Source organism: Habropoda laboriosa, unplaced genomic scaffold (assembly GCF_001263275.1).
Source record: "Habropoda laboriosa isolate 0110345459 unplaced genomic scaffold, ASM126327v1 scaffold12, whole genome shotgun sequence".
Classification (NCBI taxonomy): domain Eukaryota; kingdom Metazoa; phylum Arthropoda; class Insecta; order Hymenoptera; family Apidae; genus Habropoda; species Habropoda laboriosa.
The window spans coordinates 370,365-384,028 of NW_017100132.1; positions in this window are offsets into that span (position 1 = coordinate 370,365).

A 13,664-nucleotide genomic window follows, 5' to 3' on the forward strand; every position below is an offset into this window, starting at 1 on the left:
TAAAAAAAAAAAGAAAAAAGATCCTCGAAGAGGGCAGCACCGTTAAGACGGCCGGAAGCCAACGTTCGCTAATCGGAAGAACAGTTTGCGTCCAAAATCGACCCTAACTGGAAGCAGCGAAGCGACGAGCCCCGGGAGTCGCATTAACACTCTTAACACTGCCTCTCTATCGCGGCTAATGGAGGTCCCCGGTTTCAAGCGCGTCGCTCCATGGGCGTGCTACTTAACCCGTACCTATCTGCGATTACCATGAGAGAAGGTACGAACGAGCCACGCTGGTGGGGACGAACACGTGACCAAGGACAGTCAAACGTTCATTCCAAGCCCAATCTGCTTCCAATTTTGCTAAAACCGCCGGACCAAGCTTCTGGTTAATCCTCAGTGTGTCGCTATTTTGGAACTACGATGTCTGCGTACATTCCATTAGTATCGCTCGGTAAAAGGAGAGCCCGGACAATTTGGCTTGCGTGTAAGAATCGATTCTACAGGGATTTCGAGGTTAGGTTTGGCATGCTACCGAGATATTTCAATTTGTGAACGTTTGTCTTTAAAAATTCTAAGGATTAACCTAAAAATTTTACTTTGTACCGAAATTTCGGCTTATTTTTTTTTATTTGAAATCAAAATTCAGTGAAATATCTCTTGGAAAATTTTTTTATGAAATTCTGAAAAATTTGACTGAAGACTGAATGAATATTTAAGTAGATTTTAGTAGGTTTCACTTCTTACTTGGAAATACCTAATTAAAAATCACCACAACTACTAACCAGCTATGAATAGCGAATCTCCGAGTAAATATACGATTGCATTCTGGATATTGGCTTCTTACGAAGTTACTTACGCTCGGATAGGTGAAAGAGATTCAGAAAATTTCCAGTCATCTTCAGAATAAATCGATCAATAAGAAAACAAATTCTCGAATATACACGTACTTACACTACCGGCCAAAAGTTTGGAATCACCGCCTACTTTTCATCAATATTAAATCTGCTGCTATTTTTTTAAAGATTTGAAGTTTATCTCAATTCTACTTTTATCAATTTATCTCATATCAATTGATTCGAATGATAAAAAATTCTCAAAGTCGCTCGACTTTTTTCTACAAATTTTTGTGTAAATTGCAATGCTCGGTGATTCCAAACTTTTGGCCGGTAGTGTATATCCTCTCCACGTGTACAGTGACTCTTACTAATATTCGAACACTATTCAGAACATTACAACTTATTTAAAATTGGACCAAACGAGATAAAAAAGTTGTAAACAGTGACCTTTACAATTTTCTCCGCGATTTCCACAAATTGCAATTTTTTCCAAATTTGTTGCACACACGTCATCTGGTATACCAATCCTTCTAACTTCTCAAAAACACTCAAGTCGTTAAGTCCAATTGAAAAAAAGTTATACTGTATTAAAGAGTGTCCGAATATCGGTGGGAGACACTGTATGCAACCCCCTGAACCACTTTCAATTCCGCAACTTCGAAGCTCCATGCACAAATTCCTGGAAAATTTCCAACGAACGAAGCAGCATCGTCCATCCTAATCCCGTCGATTTAACCACCCACCGCTACCAAACGTTGTTCAATCAATTTAATCGCGAAACAATCGAAAAGACACAGGACTGTACAGCAAAGGCTTAAACCTGGCATCGCAAAGGAGGTTCTTCGCGGGAGCGGCGATATTTTCGCGAAATCTCGGTTGTCGACGTCAGTTCGCCCTCGCTGCCGGGTCCCCCTGACATAATTAAATATTACATGAGTCCCTGTTAGTGCTGCTCCGCCGTTCTTCCGCTCGGAGATTAATATTTCACCTGGGGTAGGAGGAACGCGACCGTGTCGCGAGAAAAACACTTGGCAAAAATGGCGGACGCCTGTTGGAAATTCGACCTGACGTGCTTCTTTTTATTCAATAAAGATGAGCGAGTCCCGCACGCGTGCTAGACACCACGGTTCAAGGGGAGGAAAATATTTAATGCTCTTGAGAAAGTGGAAGAGGAGGAGAAGAAACCGAACGCTCAACTTGGGACGCTTCAGAACTTTCTAAGATATTCTTAAGTTGCTACTTGGCTGGCTGTATTGGCTAATTTATGGCGTCTCCGAGCGTTGCCTGCCTATGGTGTCCTAGAGCTGCGCGCGGAACAGAGCTATTTAGGCCTCTGTGGCGTTAAAAGAGGAGTTCAGTTTCGAAGTGTTAGAAAATCGATTTTTTTTTTCTTGGATAAATTGAAAGTACGTCTTAAAAATATGGTTGTACAATGTTAAGGTCGAATTTGGAAAAATGGCGAAGTTACAGGCATACTTATGGGGATGCGTTAGGGCGCCAAATTTAAACGCGGTTGTTTCGAAACCGAGTTCTTCAAGATGGCGTGTGGGATAACTCAAAATGTAATCGACCGATCAGCTTTGGATAAAGTCCATTCAATTCGATATACGTTTCTCCAGGGATTGAACTAATAATCAATACTTGATGCTTATTCGTAGTGCTTTTATAAACAATATAAAACGGATTTCTTCGATAGGAAAACTGATTTTTTCTTAAAACCGGTATAACACTTTTAAGCTTTCGTTCTTTTTCTTTCAAAGTCGGTTTAATCCCAGCATAAACCATAAAGAAAATGATACTTCAAATTTGTTGTTCACGTCAGCCAAGGGTACATTGCCGACAGTGGTAACTTAGAGGATGAATTTAAGTACAAAGGTATTAAAAATTACATTGAATAAAATTTCTTTATTGTAGCCAAAAGATGCCTCTTTCTATTGAAACAAAAAGTATTACGACATCTTCGTTAGTTTGATCAAAGAAAATTGTTAGAAGTCCCTTATTCTTCGGGCTGTCAATGAAAACTTTAATTTTTGAAAATGATCGAAATATCGATTTTCCTCTTTGTGCATATTCCGAATCTTTCCTGTCAACAGTCATAGACAAACTTATTTCCATTTATCGAAAGCTTAAACGACAGGTCTAGCCTTTCTTTAACCAACGAATGATCCTTTTTTTCACCACTGAGAGAGACACGAAGAGAGGAGAAGATTAACGACACGCCATACACAACGAATTTGTACGTTTCGCGGCGAGCTCCTGGACAGAGAAAAATCGGGAGCCTCTGAAGAAAAATAGTGTCATTCGATGCGGTTTTGCACCGAGTATTCGCATGAAAATGCAAATTTGCATCCTTATAAATAGAATTCCTTTGTCTCCTTGAGCTATCATTCAGCAGATGTGAACTGATTTCCTACGAAATTTATCCCTTTATGTCGAAGATTCCATTTAGTCTAACTAAACATTTCGAGAAAAGAAGCAACACAAAGAGGAAAAAAGATTTAGCTATAAATATTGCCCAATTTAACTTTCAAACTTTTCAAGAAATTCTAACAGCTCTAAATACATACCTGACCACTTTGTAACTAATTGTCAAGTACTCAAACGCAGACAAATAATTCCAGAAAACTGTACACTTCTTCCAGAAAATAAACGAGAAATCGTCAAATCCAGCTTCAAACATTATCAAACAATTTCCGATAAGTCTACAGTTCTGTCGTTTTCTCGAGCCATATTTATCCCGACTTTTACATTTGTTGCAATCCACGGTGCCAAAGTAAACGCTAATTATATTCTTACAACATAGTATTTATTTGCAACGGTAATACTCTGTACATGAATAGATAGTCTAATATCTCTATTCTACTACCCCATCTTTCAAAGTGTCGTGTACTCGCGTCGGTTTGAGTTATGTTTCAAACTTGGATCACGAGAGAAAAATCGGACTGTTTTCTAACGAGGTCTGAAGCGATCCCGGAATACCCTTTCTCCAACGTTATAATATAAACGACTTGATTATGCGTTCAGCGCTCGGACTGATTCAATACTTGGTAGTTTAACGTTCAGAATGATACTGATTCGAAATTCAGAGGAAGTCACGCATCTCGGCTACTGAGGGCGGAGTTTAATTTTGGAAGTAAAAAATGGGAGAAATAAGAACATTAAGTATTGGTCGTAGAGTGTGGTGGTGGGAAGTGGTGGTAGAAGGATGAGGTGTCGGGGTTTTGGGGAATTCCGAAAAAAGGAGATAGGACATGAGAGAAGGAAGACACTAGTTCAGTAATTGGAAAATCGGGACAATGGTTAATAAACTGAGTTCTGGTGGTGAAATTACCGAGGGTACGCGCTTAATAACGGCCCCGGCTAATCCTATGGGTCGCGGATTCTTCAGGCCCGTCTTACAATTTCCTTAAGCTATAAAAATAAAAGGAGAAAGGCTCGATGCGAAAATAGACAAAAAAAATGTTCGGTACGGAACACAAAGCGATTTTCACCCCTTCAATGTTGTTGCATCGTGGAACTTGACCAAATCTTATGATCAGGAGTTCTGGCGCGGTTTGATGTTTGTTCTCGCTGGTTCGAGGTGTATTAAAACTTCGTTCGTTAGTTAGATGTTTGTCGATGTTTACATGAATTCAGTTTGTTCCCTTCGTGACTGTGTGTCTCGTGCACTAGTCTTACAATGATTGCTGGTTTTCAGGTGTGTAGGTGTATACAGGGTGTCCCGTAACTCCTCGAACACCCGGAAATTGGAGGTTGCTGGAATGACTCTGAACAACTTTTTCCTTTTCCAAAATACAATTTGAAGCTTCGTTTTTGAATTATTAACGAAAAACACTGGCCAATCAGAGCGCGCGTAGAGCCCGCTCACGTTGAGGTCGTAAACGACGTTTTGGAAAAGAAACTATTCCTTAAGGGATTAACGAATAAAGAGACATCCTCAAAAACAGCTTTTAACTTGTATGCCATGAAACGTACTAGCAATCTGTACGCCGGATGGTTTCTTCCTTTGTCTAGATTGCTAGCCGCTATGGGACAAAGCGGGTAAAAATAAAAACGGCGGGGGCTTCTAAACAATATTCCGCGGAACAAAGTCGTTTATTGCCATAATCCGCCGAACCGAGACTTCGTTGCGTCCTAATCACGTCGCAACAAATGTGGACAATTGCCTTTAAAAACAAAATGTCGAGTATCTCTTTTTGTTTCTTAGAATTATCATATACCAAAGTTTCACGAAGATCGGTGTCCCTCGTAAGTCAAATAAAGTGCCTGAATCACGACTAATAACAGCGAACCACTTTAAAGGTATAACTGCTAGTTGCCCAAGTGCAGGCAAATAGGCGTGGAAAACCGAACGACACCCGGTGTACACCATGAAAAAGAGTAAAGCCCTTGTAATAGGATTACACCGTGTCGAGCGACAGATTTCGACTAGATATTCAACTGGCCGGCAGCTTCAATATTTGACAACTCGAATTAACGTTCCTACGATTCCACCTATCGATTCACTCGCTCTCCATCTCTCTTTCTCCACCGTGTTTCATATAATCCACGGAGACGATGTTGAAAATTCGTGAAACGTTTGTCATAGACCGCTACACGGAAGCTTTTCCGCGATCAATCCCCAGGCGGACGTGCGAATTCCGTCTAACGGGTGTCTCAGTTTCTCTTTCACGCTTCTAGGAACTCCGGTATGCCTGCATCTTGTGTACAGTGTGAGAGAAGCCATAGATCTTACAGCTGAGATTCGCCTTCTTACGTGGCCTTCTCTTCGCCATAAATCTCTCCTGGCTCACTTTTGCCCTAGATTGCTCCTCCAGACGCAGAAGTGGCGTCGTCTAATTACCTCTCTGTCCAATTAAGCTTGCTACTGTGAACGATCGAGCTGCCGCTCGGTGTATCGTGAATTTTACAGTTCAGCAGAAAAATGTACGAAAGCACTGGAGAAATGTCACTAGAAGGAGGATCGTTATCGAGCCTAGAAGGCTGTGAAATGACTGGTTTCTTTGAAAATTTTCTCAGAGATTCTTTCGAGAAGTTCCTCGAAGCTGTTGTTAAATTTGCAACAAACTTCAACAGAGATCGAGTGATGCATTGCTAGCAGAAAGTTTGAGGTCTATGTCAATTTTGAGAAGAAGATCTGAGTAATTATCTGAAGTCTGTCAGGATTTCAATTTTAAAAAGAATATCTGAATAATTATCTGTAGAAGAACGACTGAAAAATTGCTTCCTGAGACGATCTTTACCGCTTCGATACTGCGGAATAAATTGAAATCGTATAAGTTACAAGTTCAATTAGCTCAGGTTAACTTGGCCCGAAGTTCTGAATCGAGATTCCACTATTTCAGATCTAGATTTCGCTCGTCGAGTACGTGAAGACTATCTTCAGCTTCAGAAGATGATCAGAGCGTGAATACCGATGCATAAGATAGGTCGTTTTCGCAAGATCGCCGCGGAGCCAACGAGAGATAAGTAAAGCAGGCTAATTAAAAATTTCAATAATTACAGATGGAATCTGTAACTTTCAAAATAATACTGCAATACGTTGAAATTAGAGATGAAATCACTTCGTAGATTTTCTGTGCACGTAAGGAAATCACAAAGTTATTAACGATGTTGAATTATATTTTGTTCGCCACACACAAATCCAAAGTATTCCATCAAGCCTGTCTATGAATTAAGCTTTCAGCGTATCGGTAACATTTCGAAATTTCATCTATCGCTAAGATTAACAAACACAGAAAATAAACTTAACTCTCTTGTTCCATCGACATTTCGACTTTACGAACAATGAAAGCAAATATAAAACCAGTAAACTAACCGTCAATCCTCGAAAAGGATCACCCTCCGCTGGCCTCTCGCCCCGAAAACAGCTCGAAACCTAACGAAATAAACCCCGCTGGGTCATAAATCGCCAATAAAAACAGAAAAATAACCTTAAAATTCCGACAAACTCTGAAACTCGCCGCTATTGTACGACCAAGCACACGCACGATCACTGGTAACGTGCTCCAATTTCGACAGGGGGATGAAAAAGAGGACAGATTGGCGTACAAAGGAAAATCGAATTTCAGATCTAACAAAATTGCATTATAATTTTTCAACATGATTGAACGTCGAAAATTAAAATTGAAAATGAGAGTCTATACAGATCAGAGCTGATCTCGAAGTTACCCTATGTGAAGTGGTCAGACAAACTTAAGCACGGAGCGATGTTCGAGCAGAAGACCACGCCTACTTGAGAACTACATGAATAGTAGTAGTGATGGTACACTCCTGTCCATAAGTCATGGGACACCACCTTACCGTTCTATTATACAATAAATCAAGTTTAGATGAAAGATTTAGTTACTTATTTCGATATGAACTATTCTATTGATAGCAATTATATTTAAGCAATATATTTTTACTGATATTTTATTATAATTAAGACAAAAATAACTGAAATATTTATAAAGAGGTTCAACACCAGAAATTGTGGGATGAATTAGACAGAAGTATTCGGAAACACTGTCCCACGTGACAAAAAGTACTGCGGGTACATTTGCAGCGATCCTGGAGAGGAATCCAGGAGGAAAGTTTAAAGAAACTTGAAAAAATTATTTCGAGCCGCCATTGCGAAACGAGGAGCGTGAATTGGCGAGAAAATTGAAAACTTTGTATGCACAATTTTCAATGTACTTTAACGTTGAAAAACTGTATTCGGCGCAAATAATTTGTAAATAATCGTTTGATTTAACAACACGGGTGTTTGACAGCGTTAATTTGAACGTAAAGCTCAAATTAGTAGGTGTCCCATGTCTTACGGACGTCACTGCCCTTCGCTGTGCCCGTAGGGCAGCTCCCGGGCAACGGCGGGCACTTTTGCCCGTAAGAACATCTACCTGAGCAGTCCTGGTCCAGCTAAAGAGTGAGAGTTCGCAAGAGCACTTCAGAGTTAGGGTACGTGTCCATTTGAGAGTAAAACTATCGTGAGTCGCTCTTGAGAGTTAAATTTACTAGTGCACACGGTACTGAGAGTGCTGGCGGAGAGCTCGACACACAAATAGAGAGTACTCTCGACAGCAATTATCGTTAAAATCTCTCAGTCAGACACGTGACCCTTGAATAATCGTAGTTTCGCGAGAAAATGTCTTACAAGGGAAATAATCCAGATGTTAGATCAGTTGGGAAGAAAATATTAGATTTGAAAAATTATTAAGAAACAAAAAAAAAAGAAATGAAAAATCGAATCTCGATTAAAGCGATCCTAGTAGAGAGTGGTGCACGTCGAGTTACGTCCCTGCAGCGCCACTTCACTCATCGTTCACATTTCTCCACCGCCTTCCCACACTCTCTCCCTCATCCGAATCCTTCTTATTCGCGGCATTATCATAATGCCATCGGCCGCTACGTGACAGGAAAGACGTATTATCGTGGCTCGCTCTAGTTTTCCGATCCTTCTCGCGAGCTTATCGTCCTCGCCTTAAAACGAATGCGAATTAGCCGCGCCACTCCAACCTTCTCAACTGGCAGACAGCCGGCTTGTACAGAGCTGTACTATAAATGGAACGAGGAGGGTAAGGGATTATGTACAAGTGGCTGGAACTCGATGGACCGCGATGATGATGACTTCAGGTGTAGTTTGCCTACGTCAAAGTGATGATGATTGAGGTTTGAGAACTGATAGATGAAGTAGACGATGTTTTGGTGTGATTCCTTGAGCGAGGAAAGGGTAGGTTGATGGTAAGGTTCTGCGTGATGGTGACAATTGAAGATTTAACTGTAAGAAGGGGGCAGCTCCAAGTGTATTCCATTATAAGATTTCTGGAAGCTGTGTTAACTTTGTAAGAAAGTTTGAGACCTGAGAGGATTCCAATTTTGAGGAGAATATCTGAGTGATTATCTTTCAATGAGAATTTCAATTTTGAGCAGAATATCTGAGCAATTATCTTTCAATGAGGATTTCAATTTTGAGCGGAGCATCTGAGCAATTATCTTTCCATGAGAATTTCAATTTTGAGCGGAGCATCTGAGCAATTATCTTTCCATGAGAATTTCAATTTTGAGCGGAGCATCTGAGCAATTATCTTTCCATGAGAATTTCAATTTTGAGCGGAGCATCTGAGCAATTATCTTTCCATGAGAATTTCAATTTTGAGCGGAGCATCTGAGCAATTATCTTTCCACGAGAATTTCAATTTTGAGCAGAATAACTGAGTAATTATCTGAAATCTGCGAGGATTTCAATGTTGAGAAGTTCTGAGTAATTATCTTTCAATTTTGAGCAGAATATCGGAATAATTACCTGAAATCTGTGGGGATTAACTCCTGGAAAACTAACGAAAATAGTAGAAAATATAAAGTGTCACAAAATTTTTGAGGAGAGCGAAAAGAAAATTTCTATTATTTCTACTAAGCAAAAATATCTTTTCTCCATTGCAGAGTGAATTTACAAAATTTATAACTGCCATAAAAATTCACTTTTCTCTAGTAAATAATTACATTAAACAACATTTATTATTACATTATACATATTATGAAACTACGTATTGATACATGGACACGTTATTAGGAAACATCAATCTACACAATTTTAGAAAAGATAGGATAAAGAAAAAAACAGGAACTCAATTCTAGAAAATTATAGAGTCAACTCCTTCTTGCAGAAAAATCTATAAATAAAAAAAGTGCAGCTTGTTCTTCTGAAAGGCTTCGTTTATCTTATTGGATAGCTTTTAATAGAGTTACCTTTAACAGTTCACTTTAGACTTCGTGTCTATGTTTAGAGTTTAGGTTCCTTGTTACTTTACTTGTTCAGAGTTTAGTGATTAGAGATTCTTCAGAGTTTAAATTAGACTTGTTACTATTTCTTCACTTCGTTCAGAGTTAAAGTTAGAACTATCAACTCCACTTCTCTTAGACTACAATACTGTCCTAATGTTTGCTAACAGTCTAAGAGTCGCAAGGGTTGCTCGGCTGACCAATCAAGAAACTCTCGGTCAAAACTGACCAATTGGTAGCAAATGATTGAACGACACCAAGCGAAATGTTGGAATACAAAAATAATTTCACATGAATGCCTCGATTAATAATTCAGAGTTGCTCGAAAGTAGGGTAGCTAACGATAAGTGTAAGCTAGCATATAGTCGAAAGCCCTTAATACGATATGCGTGGAATATTTGACATTTTGGATGCAGTGGAAACGTCTCTTTAACTGCCATCCGTTAAGGGAAAACCAAGTTGTTCCACTGCATAACTGTTTTCGAAAGAATTCTCCCTATGCTTACGGTGTACAGGATACTTGTGTATCATGCAGCGTTTACGTATGACTAAAAGACCACGTTCGTGCAAGTGTAGGTAGTTGTTGGGAAGTTCGTTCGAAACGATCGTGCAGGCAGACACTGGCTTTATGTGTTGCATCTGCTGGCAAAAGAATTGCTACAACTCAGGAAACTTGTTCTATTCTCAGGTCTTGGATGCCTCGAGACGCACCTAGTGGCTGTTGTGGCACGAGGTCGTCCATGAAATTGGACAAACTGGTCAGCAGACTCGATGGAATAAAGTTCTATTAACCCTTAGGTGCCTGAATTAGCACTTGCGTTCACTCACACTTTTGACCCTTTAACCCTTTCGTGACACCCCAAATGGGACCCTGTATGTCCCACTTGAGTACCCGAACAAAAATTAATCTTACTTTAGAACCCATTAGAGACCCGACGATCGGTAGATAAATAACAAATTAAAAGAAAAGAACAATTTTGCATTATATTTTCTAATTTGCCGCTAGCTTACGATGTGCACACTTAAAAATAAGTGTGAAGATATTGTCACAGATTAAGTATGACCTCGCGAAAATGATATTCAAATATTTCGTTACACGTATAATAAGCGAAATGTTTATTTGAATTAAATATTTCTAGTTCATACTGAAAAATACACGGGCCGTCTCACTATGTGAGAAAAGTGTGAGAAGTAAATATGCAGGGTGTCTCAAAGTGTGAGAAAAGTGTGAAAAGTAAATGTGCAGGGTGTCTCAAAATGTGAGAAAAGTGTGAAAAGTAAATATGCAGGGTGTCTCAAAATGTGAGAAAAGTGAATATGCAGGGTGTCTCACAGTGTGAGAAAAGTTTGAAAAGTAAATATGCAGGGTGTCTCAAAATGTGAGAACAGTGTGAAAAGTAAATATGCAGGGTGTCTCAAAATGTGAGAACAGTGTGAAAAGTAAATATACATGGTTTCTCAAAATGTGAGAACAGTGTGAAAAGTAAATATACATGGTTTCTCAAAATGTGAGAAAAGTGGGCAAAGTAAATATGCAGGGTGTCACACAATGTGAGAAAAGTAAATATACAGGGTGTCTCAAAATGTGAGAAAAGTGTGAAAAGTATTATATGCAGGGTGTCACACAATGTGAGAAAAGTAAATATACAGGGTGTCTCAAAATGTGAGAAAAGTGTGAAAAGTATTATATGCAGGGTGTCACACAATGTGAGAAAAGTAAATATACAGGGTGTCTCAAAATGTGAGAAAAGTTTGAAAAGTAAATATGCGGAGTGTCACGCAATGTGAGAAAAGTAAATATGCAGAGTGTCTCAAAATGTAAGAAAACCTTGAAAAATTTTCCACAAATGATTCCAAATATGTTTCACAAATAATTTCTAACTTTCTCTCATGCAAACGCTCAGAACCCCCTATCATCTCTAATTCGCCACTTCTACTCTCTGTTCCGCCCCTTTTTAAACGTAGCTGCTACCAGCAGAGCGCGTCAAACTGTCAAACTAGCAGAATCCCCTAACTCCGTGCAATCCTCAGCACGTCAGTTCCCGAATACTTTCCATAAACCACGTCCATCAGCGAACCGTGCAATATGTGTTGGAACAATAACTTGCCGCAATAATGCTTAACGCGTGGCTATCACTCGCACAGCTTTGGTCGTTCGTTATCAAGCCACTGGCTTCTTCCTTCGCCAGGAAGGTTGCGAAATGAAGCGCACGGTGACCGGTATCGAATTGCAGAGACTATGCGCGACTATAACCAACCAGGCTCCGCTAAACCCTGTTCTAATTAAGCCCGGCTAACCCGCGAGTTAGGATTATTACTTGGCCGCCGTTGGATAGAGAGAAACCGTGTCGCTGGCCAGGGTTCGTGTGTGCGCGAGAAAGAAAGTTCGGGCAGAGGAAGGGTGTCGTCTGGCGTACTGCCAACCATCCGCTTCCGTTCTGGTTCCCGTGGGAGCCGCCGACAGGAATTTAACGCGTTTAGACGCTACCGAGAGGAAACTCTTTGAAAACTCTTACAAGTACCGATGCAAGCCCTGACCCTTCTTCGCGTTCGCTTAATGTTACGTGTGTAATGTCTAAGTACGTTCGAATGTGTTCGTTGGAATGTGTTCCATGCCAGTTTGGTTACTATGGATTCGTCGATGTGGCTGGTTTTGGTGGGTTAATGAACAGACATTCAGCGATGACTATGGGTGTGTTAGAAGTGTGTTGGAATTTTTAAACAAATAGAACGACTAAGTTACTGACTTACTATTCATGATGTTCCGAGATTTGAAATTCTGAATACACTGGATCGTTAACCCTTTCGCTACGGCAGATTTTAATGCGTAATATGGGTGGCTGACGGTAATTTTTTAACCACCGTTGTAAAATTTGTTATTTTCACCGTATCGTTTTAAAATTCGGTTGATTAAATTAAGGTGCAAGTGCGTAAAGGATAAAATTAAGTATTAAATTAAGGTGGAACTGCACCAAAGGTTCCAACGAAACGCTTAACCTCTTCAGAGACATTATGTGTGTGGTTGGTTTTTTCCAAGATTGCAATATTTGTGACAGAAAAAATAAGAAAAACATAATCTCCCAACAAGGAAAGCAGTTTAATTTCTATCGATTTAACACGAACATAAATGTAACTACATGAAAAATTAGATCACTTTCTTCCGACTTTAAAAAAATCGTCTCTGAAGAGGTTAAGTTAACATTAAATATACTGTTCAAAATCATTTTCTAAATTCAAACAAACATTACTTACTTTTCAAAACTCGAGTAACTCTTTGCAAATCCTATTTAGTCGTTCAGCACGAACTTTCGCAGATCTCGAGAACAAAATGTCCTTCCTAACGCCATACACAATGAACTAAATAAAGGATCATCGGAAGCTTGCAAAAAGAGGAAGCTTGAAAATGGAACCGTACAATAGAGCCACGTAGGAACCAACAGATAGCTGCAAGCAAGAAGCACCAGACCAAAAACTAACTCCAGCAGTCCAAAGAGGAGCGAGATGGACAGATAAAAAGCTTTCAGTTTAGAATCTCCTCGGAATTCCGATTTAACTGGAACACTAATTAAGATACACTACATACTTGTTCAACGTTAATTTTCACAGATCCTGCGAACAAACCGATCTTCCTAACTCCACACCGGAAAAATAACAAAAAATCGTCAGGAGCTTAGAAAAAGGGGAAGCTTCGAGTGAAACAACTGAGTCGCATAAAGACAGCTGTAAAGGGGAAGTAACCGACCAAAGAAGGGCGAGACAGACAGATCGAACGGAGATCCTTGGAAAACTACTGTCTCCGCGGATGCAAAAGAAAGCTGAGTCTCTCTGGCAGACTGGACGATTCTCTTCCAATTGGCTGACAATGGCGCTAGTGTAGCCGGACCAGAACTCGATCAATCGGCCTTTTTTGCGACTCGTCGAAACGCGCAGCGATCGGATGGCGTCCGATAAAGCGGCCTGACACGCTCTCGAGGCCGCGGCAAAAATGACCAGACACAAAGGAGGATCCTTTGTGCGCCACGCGCCAACATCGGCCGACGAAACTGACAGGAGGGGGAGACAGGCGACACAAAGCGCGTTCTT